Source organism: Alosa sapidissima, chromosome 4 (genome assembly GCF_018492685.1).
Source record: "Alosa sapidissima isolate fAloSap1 chromosome 4, fAloSap1.pri, whole genome shotgun sequence".
Taxonomy (NCBI): Eukaryota; Metazoa; Chordata; class Actinopteri; order Clupeiformes; family Clupeidae; genus Alosa; species Alosa sapidissima.
In genome coordinates this window covers 23397979-23411002 of record NC_055960.1, presented here as the reverse complement: position 1 = coordinate 23411002, position 13024 = coordinate 23397979, and the positions used below count along the sequence as shown (strand labels likewise).

At 39.9% G+C, this 13024-nt stretch overlaps 1 long non-coding RNA gene across 1 annotated transcript; it reads right to left on the bottom strand.

The window, feature by feature from the left end:
• Positions 1-9092: 9092 nt before the first annotated feature.
• Positions 9093-10300, bottom strand: LOC121707338. The gene is made up of 3 exons (XR_006031306.1): positions 10205-10300; positions 9561-9656; positions 9093-9303 (listed from the first exon to the last, which is right to left on the bottom strand). It is a non-coding gene; the product is annotated as an uncharacterized LOC121707338 (long non-coding RNA).
• Positions 10301-13024: the final 2724 nt, after the last annotated feature.

The following is a 13024-nucleotide window of genomic DNA, read 5'->3' as shown; positions in this document are numbered from 1 at the left end:
TCATCCGTGCGACAGACGAAAGCATCCCTCCATCATCTCCATGGGATTTCTTGCCTAATCAACGCGGTTTTCCAGAGCAGTTCGCTCCCACAATCAACTCGCTCCCAACAGTGTCAGTGGAGAATCTACAGCGACCAACAACGCAGCGAGAATCTGTCTCTCACATCTTGGACAACTTCGATGGAGCTACTGAGAATGTCACATCACCATGTCAGACTGCGCCTGAACCGCCGCAAGACCTTCATCCGAAGGTAAAGGTTCTCACAGCTGGTTCACCGCAGGAAGTTCTGCAGCATGCGCAAGACCCTCCTCCCGTCAAATTTGCGTTATTGAACGCACAATCTATCTGTAACAAGACTTTAATTTTAAACGACCGCTTCACGTCTCATCACCTGGACTTTTTGTTTATAACGGAGTCTTGGCTCAGCGGAAATGACGTCATTCCACTTGGTGAACTCTGCCCTCCTCACTGCAGCCTCATGAATTCCCCTAGGGCTACTGGTCGTGGAGGTGGTCTGGTCACTGTTTATAATAACAACTTTAAATGTAGAATTGTACAAATTGATATGTTCTCCACTTTTGAGGTACAGCTTGTAAAGATAAATGCCACCCTCCTCTGTGCATTAGTTTACCGACCACCAAAAATTAAGCTTAATTGTAATTTCATTCAAGAATTTGCTGATCTACTATCTTTTATGGCCTCTCGCTCTGACAATTTCATGATTTGAGGGGATTTTAACATTCACATCTGTTGCCCATCAAAACCTTTGGTTAAGGACTTTTTATGCCTTGTGGACTCTTTCAATCTTGTGCAATCTGTTATGGCCCCGACGCATCAGAAAGGCCACACATTAGACCTAGTATTGTCTTATGGTTTCAATGTTTCCAACTTAGAAATTATGGATGTTGGGGTCTCTGATCATTTTTTGATTTTATTTGAATCTATTTTGTTTGGTCCCCCTGTATCTCCCCCTCCAAGTCCAATTCCTTTGTCCGTTCTATTAATTCCACCACAGCCACAACATTCTCTAATACTTTCATCCTCTCTCACTCACCTACTATCTCTGTTGCTATTTCCACCTGCTCTGACATTGAAAAATTAGTCACTCTCTTTAATGCATCATGTCTTGAGACCTTAGACTGTGTTGCCCCACTAAAACAAAAGCGTGTCAAAACTATCACCACTCCATGGTTAAATGCCACGACCCGTTCTGTCAGAAAATCTTGCAGGAAAGCAGAGCGCAAATGGAAAAAAGAGAAGCTTCAGGTCTTCTATGACCTTTTCAGAGATTCTCTAAAGACCTACCAAAACTCTGTTAAGGCAGCAAAGGTTGAGTATTATGCTCAGCTTATCAACAATAATGCTCATAGGCCAAACGTTTTATTTAATACCATTAACTCTATTATAAATCCTGCCTCTGCGTCATCTACTCTTGCCCCTTCAACAGAAATCTGTGAGAAGTTCCTCAACTTCTTCATCGATAAAATTGACAAAATAAAATCTCAAATCTCACCTCCAGATTCGGATCCCTCAGTGATAGAACTTTCACCTAGCTGCCTCCAACAGTTTCAGGCTATATCTTCCTCCCAGCTTTCTGAGGTTGTCTCCCATATGAAATCTACATCCTGCCACTTAGATGTTTTACCTGCACGCCTTTTTAAAGAAGTTTTTACCATCATCTGCCCTCTTGTATTGGCCATAATTAATCACTCACTAACCAATGGAGTGGTCCCCTCAGGTTTTAAACGTGCAATTGTGCAACCTTTACTTAAGAAACCTAACCTTGAGCCCAGTGACCTGAAGAATTATAGGCCTATTTCTAAATTACCTTTTCTGTCAAAGATACTAGAAAAGGTTGTCCTCTCTCAGGTTTCTTCTTATCTGAGTGAGTTCAATATATGTGATAAATTCCAATCAGGTTTTAGATCTCTGCACAGCACTGAATCGGCCTTGCTTAAAGTCCAAAACGACATTCTCTTAGCAGTTGATTCTGGATCTTGCGCCCTCTTGGTGCTTCTTGATCTGATTGCAGCATTTGACACCATTGACCATAACATCCTATTAAAACGCTTGGAGGATGAAGTTGGTCTCCAGGGTTCTGTTCTGCAATGGTTCTCTTCTTATCTTAGTGATAGATCATTTTCAGTTAGTTTAGGCAATTCCTCCTCTTCCTCTGCCCTTATAAAGTGTGGTGTTCCTCAGGGCTCCATTTTGGGCCCTCTTTTTTTCTCTCTTTATATGCTACCCCTTGGCTCAATTTTTAAAAAGTATAACATTCAGTATCACTGCTATGCAGATGACACTCAGTTTTACCTGCCTGTTAACACTAATGGCATTTGTTCTTTGGAGAATATTTTTAACTGTCTCAGTGACATCAAATGCTGGATGGCAAGAAATTTTCTTCAACTGAACGAAAGTAAAACTGATATAATTATTTTTGGCCCTCCAAGTGATGTTTCTATCTTGAAAAATGCACTAGGACCTCTCTCTGCAAACTGCCACAGTGAAGTAAAGAATCTTGGGGTTTTCTTTGACTCCTCTTTCAATTTTAATAAGCAAATAAATAGTGTGGTCAAAGGCAGCTTTTTCCAGTTAAGAACCATTGCAAAACTGAAGCCCTTTTTGTCCTTCTCTGATCTTGAAACTCTTATACATGCTTTCATAACATCTAGACTAGATTATTGTAATTCATTATATGCAGGCCTGACCCACTCCACTCTCAACAGACTTCAGCTAGTTCAAAATGCAGCAGCTAGTTTATTAAGTGGCTCTAAGAAACGTGAGCATATAACTCCTGTGTTGGCTAAGCTGCACTGGTTACCTGTGGAGCACAGAGTTAAGTTTAAAATTTTACTTTTTGTCTTCAAAGCCCTCAGTGGTTTGGCACCTAGTTACATAGGTGACCTACTAATTCCTTACAGCACTCCAAGATCACTTAGGTCTTCTTCTCAGAATCTTCTCTATATCCCCAAAACACGCCTTAAGACTAAGGGTGATAGAGCCTTCTCTGTTGTTGCCCCCCAACTCTGGAATAGTCTACCTGTACATATTAAGTCCTCTCCAACCATTGACTGCTTTAAGTCTAACTTAAAGACTTTCATTTTCTCCCAAGCTTTTAATCTACCTTAATACCCTCCCCCCCCCCCACACACACACTCTTTATTTTATTTTTGACCAATTTGTGTATTATTTCAATTATTTATTTATTTCCCCCCCATGTTATATTGTTGTTGTACCATTGTCATTGTTTTATGTTTGTTTGTAAGCACTTTGGTTCAGCTCAGTTGTTTTTAAATGTGCTATAGAAATAAAGTTGACTTGACTTGACTCTTGTATAGCAGCATGTACAGTAGCAGGAGAAGAGTATTTTTTTTCCCTTGATGATGACATACTTTTAAATTTTCTCTTTAAAGAGCGAAGGCTCATTTTAACATTGTGAACTGTTGCCAAGAAATCCAAAATTTCATCATAGCTGTAGCCATCCTCAAAGTAATTCCGAATCAGGTCCTCCTCAGTGGGGCTGTCCAATGCTGACCCTGACAAATATCAAGGGGAAAAACATATTTATTATTTTATTTCATGAAGTAATATTTATATGTAAGGTTATATAAGTATGTACTACATTATATTACAATCCAATTAGTACCTTTACATATTTACTTTTTTTAACATCAAACATTTAGATTAGTAGGTGTGGATTTCAAAAGATCTTGTATGTAGCTACTAATTAGTATTCCAAACAGTGTGGTGTGTTCAACTCTTATATTCTGCAAATACATAAAGTCTATTTACTGTCATCTTCAGCTTCAGTCAAAAATGTTACATTTTTGCCACATGAGCCACAGAAGGCTTGAACAGTCCCCAGATCATGGCCACAGAAAGGACAAAACATGGCAGCCTGAAAACACATACACTGATATGGTGAATTTATTTTAATCCATTCAATGATAGACACAGACACACATACACACACACTGACAACACAAGACGGAGCGGCAGACACTCGCGCACACCCCCTCACAGATTGGGAAAACACTGGGGACAGTCATACAGGATGTAAATAGCCTCGGTGCTACAGTAATATAACATACCACAATATATAACTACAACATCCAAATCTCTACATTAAGCTAGGCTACACTCATCTCATTCACCCTCTTTATTTACGTGCACACAACCAATGAGCTGCCCCTCTTTCTCAGCTGCTAGTCAACGATAGTTGACGTTTTGGGAAGACAATTGAGAAACTAAAGTCATACAAAATGTCATGTTACCCCGTCATTGACTTTTATACATTAGCAGCTAATATGTACTAGGAGTCAGGCAAGCGCTACACCTTCCCGTTCATTTTCACAAAAGGATTTAACATTATGTAGCGGATCTCTCCAGCTCCACCACAAAGGACGTATAGACGCTCATACCAATGCGTTAACTGCTTTTTTATTTAAGGGGTTTGCAGCTCCTGTCGTCAATCAACATGTACACACAAACAGGGAGGCACGGGATAAAGTCAGATCAAGCCCTGCCTCACTCAACATAAACATCAACTCAGAAAAAAAATAAAAGAACAATACATAACAAGCCTAATTACCTGTCGTCAACCGGGTACACACACACGGGATAAAGTCAGATCAAGTCCTACAATAAGACAAAAAAACAATGAGTTCCCGTTCCCCCATATAATGTTGGTAGAAGCTAGATAGGCAATAAGCCGTTCGCTAAGTATTTTTCACTTTTAAATTGCGTTCTCAGTGCGAGCCGCGTCTCCAACATCCAACGTATATAATCTATGGTTTAAACATTAGCTATCCTAAGATAAATTGTCCCGACATTACAAAACCCCATTAAGAAAGACAACAAACAGTATACAATTAATTCATAACAGTAGGCCTATACAATTAATTCATAACAGCAAATTGAATACTCTTGACGTAGCCTAGGCTATAGTTTATAATTAAGATTAGAATGCTAACAACGTTAGGCTAATATCTTACGGATATTATTAATATCTGACTCAATACAGTTAGAGAACAGTGTATCTACATATGTTACATGTTTTTATCCAACAATACAAAAGAAAATCATGTATATTTTGTGTATATTTATCTAGTATTTATCAATTATTATCATAATGTTCAGAGCTTAGTCGCTATACATACCTGCCTCACTCAGCATAAACATCAACTGAGGAGGCAGTAAACATTCCGGTTGTTATGGTAACCGGAACGGTCAATGTGTCAAATATTAATCAACACTATTCACAATCAATAAACAAGTAGTAACAAATAAATTTACAAATAAATAAAAGGTAGATTTGCTGAAACAGTTTCTCACTATTACAATTACATATGTTCAGGGCATTCTAGCAAGATAGCAAAACTACGCTACTAACAATTAACAGTTAGCATGAAAACAATCCCTAGAGTTTCATAGTAGGCTCATTATCATCAGTGTAGTGTAAACCTACATACATACATACGTACAGACAGTAAAGGAGAGGTGTTCATTATTTTTAAGTGCCATTAAAATGTTAAAATAAACCCAAATACATTTCCGATCATTCAGAGCCAGCTGTTGCGGTCACACCCGCATCACTTTTATCATCACTTTTAAGTGTCCCCCGGAAACACTTCCGTTGTGTTGTGAGCGCAGTTTGCAGCTCGTTTCTGAAATGTAAATGTTGTCGCGTTTTCTAAATGATGTGCACGTCAAGATGAAGATGTTTTCTTAAGTTGTTGGTGTTTTGTTTATTTGCACGTGTTTTGTTTATTTGCACGTGTTTTGTTGATTTGCATGTGTTTTGTTGATTTGCACGTGTTTTGTTGATTTGCATGTGTTTTCATAAGTTGCATGTGTTATGGCCCTTCTCGGCCACCGTAGTTTGGTAGTGTTGCTTGTTCCGTTGTCGTCAAAGGACGGGGCAGCTCCAATTCAGGAACATAAACTCCAGTTGTCATAGGTCTCTGTGGTTCGCTCCAGTCGACTCTGCCTTCACCACCGGCCTGTATATGTACATTAAGTGTAAAGGGAAATGATGGTTATTTCAGAAGCATTGCATGATGTGTTTGAAATTATTAGAACAAAAGTAAATTACCTGACTAAGGCTTGTCCTGTGCCCATCTCTTGGTTTGCTATACCACAGTTGTAGAGGAGATTTGTTTCTTTCCATTCTCAAAGGGTTGTTGTTCCAAGCTTTCTGGAACTGGTGCAGATGTGACTGGATATGCGGCATGCAACACCTATGTAAAGCATACAGGTCTGTGTCCAGGATTAAGCAATCCCATTTCTTCCAGACGATAAAAAGTGGTATAGAAGAGATTGAGTACTTTTTCAAATACATCCCGCCACAGCCGTTCAATTCTAAAAAAAAAATAAAAACCTGTCCCATTTCTAACATAATTTCACATTATTTTATAGACGATTAACTAAGGTACACTGCAGCCTTATTGTAATTGTGTTAACAGTTACATTAAAACAACCCCCCTTAAATGTATTATCACATTTATTGGGTTTAAACTGTTTACCTTTGATTGTGGACACTTTTTCCAGCAATGTGAGAGTTTCTATTGGGTCCATTACTTGTCACCATGAAACGTGCCACTTAAGTGTTCTCCCCTCCTTTGTCTGAACGGACTCTTGAGGGAATACTATGCTGATCCACTGCAGTAAGGAAACTCTGAAGGACAGTCTGAGCTCTGTTGTTTGTTGCTGCTGTCAGGAATACGATCAGCTGGGAGAATCCATCGATGCCACCATGCACAACTCGCCGCCTACAAATATGTTATAAATATATGTTTATCTTTTTTTCAGACATTATCCATGCTGTTGATGTTAGGTTGCACACACTTGCCTTATGAGCTTGTGATTCCCATCAATATGCCAAAGGCTGCTGGGCGCAGGAACAGAGTGTCTCCTCCTTGTTGTTCGTAGAGACCGCTTTCGGCTCAGTACCCCTTGCGGATCGACACGTCTCAATGACGCCATACTCTCCTTCTTAATTACCATTAGGCCTACTCCTAAACCTTTCATAAAATATTTCTTTACCTATATATACGGGCACGAAAGGGATAGGCTATATATAGTAAGTAAGATACACTGTTCTACACATACTTGTCACGTAATGCTGCATCGACCGCAAGTGTCCCACCATCATTTTGTACCCGGCGATGGGATACCGGCAATGAATTTGGTACACAATTCTGTCCAGCTCCTCGTCATTTAAAGGGGTGATAGAATGATGATATAGGGTATTTTGTGCTGGTCCTTAAGGTCTCTGAATAGGGTGTGTAACATTGGTTGGGCTGAAAATGGCATATGTGCTGTTCTATGCGCCCTAATGCAAGCCTGGTTAAAAGCCCTAGAATGAAAAGAGAGGTTTTCTTCCTTTTATGGTATGCTCATGAATATTTAGATGACCTGCGTGCTGATTGGAGCAAAGACGCAAACATGGCCGACAGCACTCACTGAAACAGCCAAGGTGGAAATACTATGGAGACATAGGTGTTGAACAGCATATTTGAGCCTGAATCAGAGGAAGAATCTGAAATAGAGGAGTAACCAGTCGCCCATAGATTGGAAATGACTACTTCAGAGTGGTAAGTTTTGTCATTTACTTGAGTTTGCCACACGTAGCCCAGTTAGCTAGCTGTAATACTCGCACGTTAGTGTCGTAGACTAAGCTAAACATTGTATTAGGTTCGTTTTTAGCATTGTAAGCAACAGAAGTTATTAATTTGCACACAAACAAATGTTTTACAACTTGTACCCTTGTGCAATTTTTGTCAAGATGTCCAGTTAGAAGCTAGCTGAAAAGTTTGTAGCCCGTCGTGGGCAGTTCTGGCTATGCTGTAGTGAAAGGAGTGCTGCTTGCAAGGAAAGTACTCGTTTTAGTCATATATATTGTCCTGGTGAATAGGTCATCTGATTAGGAGTTACATACATTATTGTAGTGGTAATATGCGTGTAATGTAATCTTGTAACTATCCTGCTGACATCTGATTGAGATTATTACCTTCTTTCCATGTAGTAGCCTAATGTTATCTTACAACTCTGATAACTAAAACTGGAGACATTTGCTACTTTGTGCTACCTGCTCATTCAAAATTACGAAATAACAGCAGGGAAATTATGTTTGTTTTTACAGGTTATTAAAAGAATGACCCAGGTTCCTGAGGAGCTGACCAGTTACAGAACTGAGCAGTTACAATATATAAATAAAATATTTTTAACCAATACACATTCATTATTGGTTCAGCATATTGCAAAAACACAGTTTGATCAACACCACAAAATGATAAACTTTTTTTTTTTTTCCAACAATCGTCCAGTGATACTCTGATGTAAAATATAAAAAAAATAAATAGTAAAAATAAATTAGCTTTTCCACCCTGTTCTCATTGCAGGCAATGAAGTGACTTGGCCTACAGGTCTTTTGTGAGCAGGAGCTGGGGTTTCCTTAGAAGAAGCGTCCGTGTCATGATCCTAGGGTGACCAGATGAGATTGGCTGAAATTCGGGACGCTTTTTTTTTCGCGGGGGGGGGTCATGAACTCAAAATGTCATTGTGGGGGAAAAAAAAAAAAAACCAATGACTGCGAAACAGTGCAAATCAGACATTTCAGAATAAGGATAATAGCCTAACGCTAATAACAAGCCTTGCCAAAATTATGGGTCATTAAGTAAGAATACAAAATAATTGTTAGATTAAGTAGATTATGTTAAAACGACATGGACATTAGGCGTACGTATTTTTTTTGCACACAGGCTGGCTCTGCCTGCTGCGCTGCCTGCACATTCAATGTCCTCGGCTTCGCGAAATCAGTGCATATTCGCGCCTAATTATAGAAAAAAGAAAAGAAACAAGAAAAAGAAAAAGAAACAAAGTAGCCGGGCTGCATCCAGACACTTAGCTGCCGTCGGGGGCTGCATGCAGTCTACTCAACCTCTCTACGGACAGTTTTTAATGTTTATCAGAAAATAACTACTCAGTATTCTGATTGAGTATAATTTTCGGGACAATTAGGGCAGGATTCGGGACAACTGCTTGGATATCGGGACTGTCCCGAATTTTTCGGGACGTCTGGTCACCCTACATGATCCCCTTGTTTGTGGTGCTACGCATATGGAGGGAGCTTCCGGATACTTCAGGGCAGTACGTTGGATTCAGACCCCTTTTCGACTGAACCGTGACACATGTTCAGCAACAGCATCCTCCATGGAAGGTCTGTCAAGCTGAGCACACAAGTCCTGGGGCACAGGAATCCGCTGGACGGCATGCCAATAAGGAAGAGGGTCTTTGATGATCTCGAAGAGGACAAGAAAGAGGACTTATATTGGATACTGTAAAACAGTGCATTGTAGGCTGTATACTGTACAATAAACAAATTGTATGGCCCTGAACATTGTGCTTTGTTTACAGTACTGATGATGATTTTGACACCAGAAGCATCAGGTCTAAGACAGCCTGTTGTGTGTGAATCGATAAGTTCTTTTTAGTGCCTATACTGTTGCACATTTTGATTTGTTGTTTGCAATAAAAACATATATTTTATTAAACTTACAAATTGTTTGGCAAGTCTGTACATAGTTTCTCCTTGGCTGTCTTCTGTTGTGGGGACTCAGCATTCTCATTGAAGTGCATGGCTGCTAGATAAAACCTAAACCAAACAACAGAAATGTTGTAACACAAGTGAAAGTCACTTTTGCATGCACACACCAAACTGTTAACTCACAGCAAAAGCATTTGCTAACATTCTAACCCCCGCAAGATGCCACACTTGGAGCATCTGTTTGGCATGCTGCCGTTCTTGTAATGTTCTAAAATAAGAACGTGCAAATAAATCCATTGTATCTACACAACACGGTTTTCAACATATCGACTAGATATCATTTGAATTGATAACGTGAAGTTGTTTCCACTTCTGACGTCAAAAACGTATGTGTTATGGGTATTGGTTATATTACAGCTTAGCAACCAAACTATCGTGTTACTCAGCTTCAGTTAGCTATCTTGCTGAGAACATAACCTGTCAGAGATCTCGACAAACATGCATAGTAAAATGTAGGTTAACATGACAACACAGGTTTTATCCGAATGACACACAGGAAAATTAAATAGCCTTGCCAATGAACTAAATCACACATTCTACTTGCTAGATACACGTTAGCATGCCTAATAACTGCTTAGCGACAAAATAATACTTACAGCATGCGGTTGTGATGACCTTACGGTCGGAACCCCTCGTTTCAGTAACAGCAGCTTAGCAAATCCTGCTTAACTGTACAAGGTTTTGAAAACTGCCTTCGGTGAAATGTTAATAACGGAGTGTGGAACTTTGCAGGGATCTTCTGGTAGAAAAACATTATCCATGCCCCTCGAACTTTTGAATCCTTAAGAAGACTATGGAAAGTCTCAGCTTTCTTTGTAGCCTAAGTTTCAGCCTGGAACACTGCATTTACGACAGTGGTTCATTTTCGATATCCTTGAAGAACTGTCTGCTTTATAATTCCTGTGGAAGTAAACGATCAGGCAGCTAAACTAGTGTTTGTCTCATCTTCGCTCTCCATTCACGTTCCTGGGCTCAGAGCACCAGTGGGCTGGTCTGTATGTAAATTTTGAGGCGTGACAAATGTACAGGCCAGAGCCAAATAAGGTACCACCCGCAGCTTCGTTTGGATTCGCCCGTTTTATGGCGGGAGTTTCGAATTGTGAGATTTGCATACGTTAGGAAGGAGGTGTCGGTGGGGTTTTGAAGTTCTCTGTATGTCCATTTCATCCACTGAACCATAGACTGTATATATAGAACTGGACAGTGTGCCTGCATTCTACAGTGTTCTATGGAATTGAAGCCGCCGAGGCGACGCCATCTTGGAAAATTTGGGGCCAATTTGAAGTGCGGCTGCGCAGCAAAAGTTGAAGCATGCGCAGTGAAGAGGAGTCGCGGTCAGGCACGCCCACTCAGTTGCCACTCAGCGAGTTAAACACGCCCCTTGTCAAGTGAAACCCACCCCCTTCTCCTTTCCACAACGCAGGTCGACTCAGCGCAGAAGGCTAGGTGGCTGGATGAATTTTGCGGCTGTGAGTTAGCTAAACAGTACAAACAACAATCGGTTTGTTCTTGTCTGGTAAGTGTTGCGTATCAATTGAAAAGTTTTTTTTTGTCTATTGGTGTTCTTAAATACGTCTAAGAGAGCTTATTATGTTGATTATAGACTGTGACAATTTAGTATGGTGAATACTAATGAGCTAACAACAGAAATACGGACAGCGAATTAGATGCTAACGTTAGCAGCTACATTAACGTTACCGTTAACGGGAGGCTAAGTTAGTCGTTGAAGTGAAGATTAGCACACAGCTCCCGTAACAGTCGATGCATGATATACTTGGTTTTATTAGTTGTTGCTGTTTTCAAATATCTCAATCTTAATGTATGCCATCTCAACATGGAGTAACCATTGACCGTACATGGGGATTAATAACACTAGACAGTCAGTACAGTATATGATGTGATAAAGCAACGGTATGATGTGATAAAGCAACGCAAGTTAACGTTAACGTAATGTGAAGCATGGACCTCATCAACCCGTCATGTTAATGTAACTACTAGCCAGTTTGCCAGCGTTGCATTTTTTCTAACGTTAACGACAGACACCTGTTAGAGCTACTTCTGTGATGGTAGGTCGGTAGCATAGACTGTAAAAAAAATAGATCGGTAGGTCGGTAGTTGTAGACCGCATAAGTGAATGATCGATAAATGAAACGCCTGCATTAAATACTACGCCAAGAACCAGTCACTTCCCAGGGATATCGGTGAACATTTGAGAAAGACCTTAGTTTGTCATCTAACGTCCATGATCAGTCATACTGATAACGTTATTTTTCAAGCTGACGCAAGTTAATAACATTCACACCGCATATTTAAATGTGTAGTTAACATTAGGTAGGCTGTAAAGTTTATTGCACACACATATATAATTAATTGGTATTACTAGTGGTGTTGAGTGCCTGATTAGATGCTTTGTAATGTTGTAAAATTGTCTGACTAACTTTATTGTAACTTTCCTTTTTGCAGGTAAGATATGGGTGATGGCTGAATGTACTGGAGGTGGCGGCAAGGTGGTCTCCATGATCTACATTAGTCTGCAAGCAAGGGAATGCCTACGTGAAGTAGTTTGGCTGGAGTGGTCTGAGGTGGCATGTCCTCCCCCTTTCTCCAAGTCCCCTGACATCCATCTCCCTGACATCATCACCCACCGTCACTGGATCAACATGAAGCCCCTTATACATGGGACATGGCACAGCACCACTACGTTCTGAAAACACATGACTTTCAATAACTTGCGTGGCACCAAGAAAAGTCTGCCGCTGCTCTGAACCTTCTGTTAATGTGACCTCATTCATACTTGAGTCTGTACACATCCCTTTGTTTCTATTTTCTTTATTGAAGTCACCCAAACTTCAACTTTCTGTATGCCCCTGAACTCACACAAATTGTAAATTGCAATGCGCCATTTAACCAGTGGTGTAGTCTAGTTAGTTAGTAAGTTGTAGTGGTGGGCAACCCCAAATGTTATTAAATACGTATCCTTGCCTATTTTAAATGGGTATACTGAGATGATGATGCTTTTTAAATGGGTTTACTGTGTAGTCCTGTGTATCACGTAGACTATACCATACCACGGTCATTTAACTGCCTTGGTATTTAAGTCAGAGGCCATTGCTTAGTATTTAACTGTAGCCTACACAAAGATGTAGACGTTACTAAAATAATAATTATTTGTTGATACTAAATCAATATTGAATGTTTTTTTTTAATTTCTTTTGTGTGATATATCATTCAGAATGCTGTAACATGACTGGTCTTCAATCAGCCAAAGAGGACACATCGTAACTCCTCTCCTAGTTACTCTCTATTGGCTCCCTACAGTAGCCAGAATTAAATTTAAATCTCTCACTTTGGCCTATAGGACACTGACTGGATCTGCTCCTTGTTATTTTAATTCAATGATCAAGATATACATCCCC